Below are 5,105 nucleotides of genomic sequence, written 5' to 3'. Positions count from 1 at the left end.
TTTTAAAATCAAGTCAATATGATCTCAATTAAGTTAAAATCATTTTAACACATCAAAATGATTTTCAAACAACTCAGAACTGCTCCAGGCCAAAAAGTATCGATACCATTTGGCCAAGTATCGATAATTTTTTAAAAGAATTGATACCTTTAGTAAAATCGAGACCAAAAAGGCATTCTATCAAAATCCTAAAAATTATCGATACCATGTTTTCGGTATCGATAGTTTTTTTAAATAATCAATACCTTTCTTAAAAACGATAACGAACTTGTATTCTGTTTCTCATAAACCCTACAAGGTATCAATCCAGTATTGATACCTATGAAAGGAAGTATCGATAAAATATTTTTGAAGTATCGATTTTTTCATTCCAATGATCACTGAATTAGCATTTATGACAAAAAATATCGATACTCTTTTTGGAGGTATCGATACTCGAAGTTGCAGGTGAAATAAATACTTTGGTTTTATATCCCCAACAACCATATTAACTTCTCCAACATCCTCAACGGATGGAATTCTATTTGGGGGTATAAATACTGTCTTTTAAAGTCCTACAACATCCAAGAAAAGTACTTCAAGCAAAACTCATCAATCAAACAATCTTAGAGCTTAAATTTTCATATTCTTCTTACATATACTTTCGAGCTTTATCTCCTTCATTTTGCTCAAGTGTATTTCATTGTATTTGTGCTTCAATTTTCAAACAAATTTATCTTATAAGGATTATTTCTTTGTTTGCTCATTTGTATCTCTTTGAGAGGTTTTGAAACTTAAGATTTGGGGTAGAAATCTTAGGGAGTTGTAAGGTTAAACATTGTCCTCAAAGGTTGAAAAATTAGTGAATTTGGGATAAATCCTTAGATGTGGAAAGCTAAGGTAGTGGAGTAGGCAATTGGGGCCGAACCACTCTAAATTTTTTGTATTATTTATTTCATTCTTACCTTTGCTTTCAGCAAAATTTTTGAAGGCCAATTCACCCCCTCTTGGCATTTTCGGTTTGATTCATTGAGCTTTCAATTGGTATTAGAGCTAGATCTCTAGAGAAGGTTTTACCACCAAGAGAGAAGATCCTCAAAGTTTTCTAGATAGAAGCTCAAGTCAAGAACTCTCTTACATGGCATCGGAGCAAAATTCCACTATATTGGAAGAAGGGCATTCCACCATGAGGCCTCCTCTATTCAATGGCCCCAACTACTCATATTTGAGAACAAGAATAAAACTATTCATCTAAGCCAACGATTATGAAGTTTGGAGGATAGTTACTAATGGGTTATCCATCCCAATAAAGAGGGTCGAAAGTGTTGTCGTCCAAAGGAAGAGAATGAATAGGATGAAAATGACATCAAAAAGGTAAAATTAAATACAAAGGCTATGTACACTCTATTTTGTGTTCTTGGTCCCAATGAGTACAATAGAGTCTCCTTGTGTGACAATGCAAAATATATATGAGACAAACTTGAAGTCACCCATGAAGGGATAAGTAGAGTTAAGGAGTCCAAGATAAGTCTTCTCACCCTTGATTATGAATTATTTAAAAAAAACCTTTAGAAGAAATCAAGGAGATGTCTGATCGCTTCACTCAAATTATCAATGGTGTTAAAGCTATTGGGAAGACATATCCCAACAAGGAGATGGTAAAGAAGATTTTAAATAGTCTCCCAACATCTTGGGAACCTAAAGTGACGGTAATAGAAGAGTCAAAGGATCTCAACTCACTCTCCCTTGATGAGCTCATCGATTTTTTATTGACATATGAAATGAATATCAACTACAATTCAAAGGAAACCAAAGAAGTTCCAAAGAAAGTGGGAGTTGCATTGAAATCAACAACTTGTGAGAAGAATGAAGACTCTAGCAATGATGATGATGAAGAAATGCAATGTTTGCAAAAAGATTCAAGAGATTCATGAAGTCCAACAAAGGAAGACAATTCCAAAAGAATGAAGGATTCAAGAAAGAATCTACTAAAGAGAAGGACCCTATCATATGCTATGAGTGTAAGAAGCTGGGACACATCAAATTTGAGTGTCCTCAATAGAAGAAAAGAGGGTCAAACAAACAAAAGCTTAAGGCTTATGTTGCTACTTGGAGTGATGAGGATTTATCGGGCAATGAAGATCAAGAAGTAGCTAATCTTTGACTTATGGCCATAGATGATATTAAGGTAACTTCTAAGTCATCTACTTTAAATGATTATTCTTTTAATGAGTTTCAAGATTCCTATGATGAATTAGGTTTAGAATTTGAAGTCATGATGTCAAAACATAAGAAAAATGTTTTAAAATTAAGAAATGAAAATGACTTACTTTCTAAAATTAATCATGAACTTGAAGAGAAAGTAAATAAAATGCAAAAAAAAATATTAATGACTTTGAAAAGAAAAATTTAGACTTGCATAATTTACTTTCAAAAGCTCATGAGGATCATTAAAAGCAACTTGAGTTGCTTAAGAGTGAAAAAGCTCACTCTAACAAAGTTTTAGAAAAAGGAGAAAATTCAAAACAAAACTTTGTTAAAAATAGCTTTAATTTCCATAAACATAGAGGTCCCCAAAACTTTTATAAAAGAAAAATTATTAAAAGTGTATGGGTCCCTAAAAGACTCATAAATTTTGAAGATAGTAGCTTGATTTCAAAATGGATACCCAAATGGACTAAAATTATAGGAACTAATGCTTATGGACCCAAAAGAGTTTGGGTACCGTAAATCAAATCTTAATTCTATGTTTGTAGGAAAAGGAGCATTGCCTTGAGGTGGGTTACTCAAAGAAAAACTTATGGTACCTCGATAGTGGTGCTCAAGACACATGACCGGTGACAAGAGTCACTTTATCAATTGGAAGCCAAAAAGTGGAAGAGAAGTTACATTTGGTGAGAACTCTACAAAACAAATTGAAGGAATAGGCTCCATTGGTAAAAATTCTTTCATCATTATTAAAAATGTCTTGTATGTCAACAGTCTTAAGTATAATCTTTTAAGTATTAGTCAATTATATGATAAAGGTTTTAATGTCATATTTGAGTCTAAAGGTTGTAAAGTTATTGAAATTGCATCTAATAAGATTATGCTTTTAGGACATATGATAGAATATATATATGATGCATTTAGATGATATGTATAATGCTAGCTTATGCCTTATTGCTAAAAATAAAAATATCTCTTTGTTATGACATAGAAAACTAGGACATGCTAGCATGAGCATATTGCATAAATTAGTTAAAAATGACTTAGTAAGAGGATTACCCAAAATTGACTTTGATGTGAATAATGTTTGTGATGCTTGTATTAAGGGTAAACATAAAAGAGTTTCTGTTAAACCTATTAATGATGTATCAACTAGTAGAGTTCTTCAACTAATTCACATAGACTAGTTTGGTCCAATTAGGACATCTAGCTTGGGCAGAAAACAATATGCTTTCGTGCTTGTTGATGACTATTCTAGATTTACTTGGGTTCTTTTCTTAAGTACTAAAGATAAAGCTTTAGAAAAATTGATCACATTTTCAAAAATGAACCAAAATGAAAAAGGTTACTCTATCACTAGTATTAGAAGTGATCATGGAACCGAATTTCAAAATCTTGGTTTTGAAAATTTTTGCAACTTAAATGGAATTAGCCATAATTTTTCTTCACCTAGAACCCCTCAACAAAATTGAGTTGTTGAGAGGAAAAATAGAACTTTAGAAGAAATGGCTAGAACCATGCGTTGTCAAATGTTGTCGTATCTTGTGCGATGCTCAGAGGTTGAAAATTTTAGAAACCCTCGTAATCGTCCTTCGGTGGGAATAGTATAGGCACAGCCTTATCTATTACGTTGACCGTCTTGTGATGGTCAAGCATTTTTGTTAGGTGAGTTGGTTGGTGGACTCAAATTTCTAGCAACGTTAGTACTACTGTATGGAGGCATCACTGGCTCATGTATTGGTGGTCAATGGGCTTGAGTGGTGGACGACCGTGTTTGACATTGGGAAACATGCTTGTTTCTATCGAGGGACCTTCGTCATAGTCGTTAGAAGTCCCAACCTCATCTGAGTGACCTAAATAATATGTTAGTAAAGGTAAAACAGGTTATAGGTTAGGAATCGACCTTTCGGGAGTAGCGAGCCTATTGTTTGAATGTTCTGTTTCAATTGGAGTTAGGCTTCATTGGTGACTATTCCTAGTAGGCGCAGCTGATCGTCTTGTAGGTGGTAGAGATGGTTTTGAGTCGTCATCGTCTAAATCGATGAATGGGGGCACTGAGAACTAGTTTCGTCTACAATTGAGCGAAGTTGAAATATTGGCGGTCGTTTGGTTCCAAGTTCGAACCATGGTTTCCGTATAATCTTTACGAACAAATGACTCTAGTTGCTCATAGTGGCAGTTTATGGTGGCGACGGATGATGGCGATGGCATGGGTTGGGTTAATTTTTGAAGGTGGTGGTGGGGGTTTAAGATATGGTGTCGGTTAAAGTGGTAGGAAGAGGTGCTTTAGGGGTTTGGTTATTATGGAGAACAAGAAATAAAAATAGAAGAGGTCGTGTTGTGGAAGGGAGGAGTGGTGGCGCGAGAGTGTAGGTCAGCAATGGGAGAAGCGGCGAGGCCATGGGAACCTGGTGGCGTCCAATGTTTGATGACGGTGAATGGAGGACGGGGAAGAACGACGGTGCTTCGTGAAGTGGCATTTGGCGACGGTAGAAGCGGTGAGACAATGGCAACTCGTGAGGTCTGTGCTCGACGATGATAGTGGACGGTGATGGTGGCGATTATACTTGAAAACGATGGTGAGGGAAAGCTGCGGTGTGTGTGGTATGGTGTTTAAGAAGTTAAGAGTTTTATTTTCTTTTAGAGATGATGAAAAAGAAAGGGGGTTTTGGGATTTAGGGATTTGGGTGTTTTCTTTTTTCTTTTTTTCTCCTTTTTTTCTCTCTCTCTCTTATGGCCGGTTTGGGCCTTCTTGTCAATTTCTTTCTTTTTTTCTTTCTTTGAGCCAGCTAGGCTGTTCGGCCCAATTTATTTTCTTTTCTATTTTTTTTCTCTTCTTTTGGGCCATGTTGGGCTAGTTGGGGTTTTGCGTATTGGGTTTATTATGTGGGTCATTTGGATTGGTATATAGGTATGGG

This window comes from Gossypium hirsutum, chromosome D09, assembly GCF_007990345.1.
Source record: "Gossypium hirsutum isolate 1008001.06 chromosome D09, Gossypium_hirsutum_v2.1, whole genome shotgun sequence".
NCBI lineage: Eukaryota > Viridiplantae > Streptophyta > Magnoliopsida > Malvales > Malvaceae > Gossypium > Gossypium hirsutum.
The sequence above is the reverse complement of the archived record's forward strand: the minus strand, read 5'-3'. Positions refer to the sequence as shown.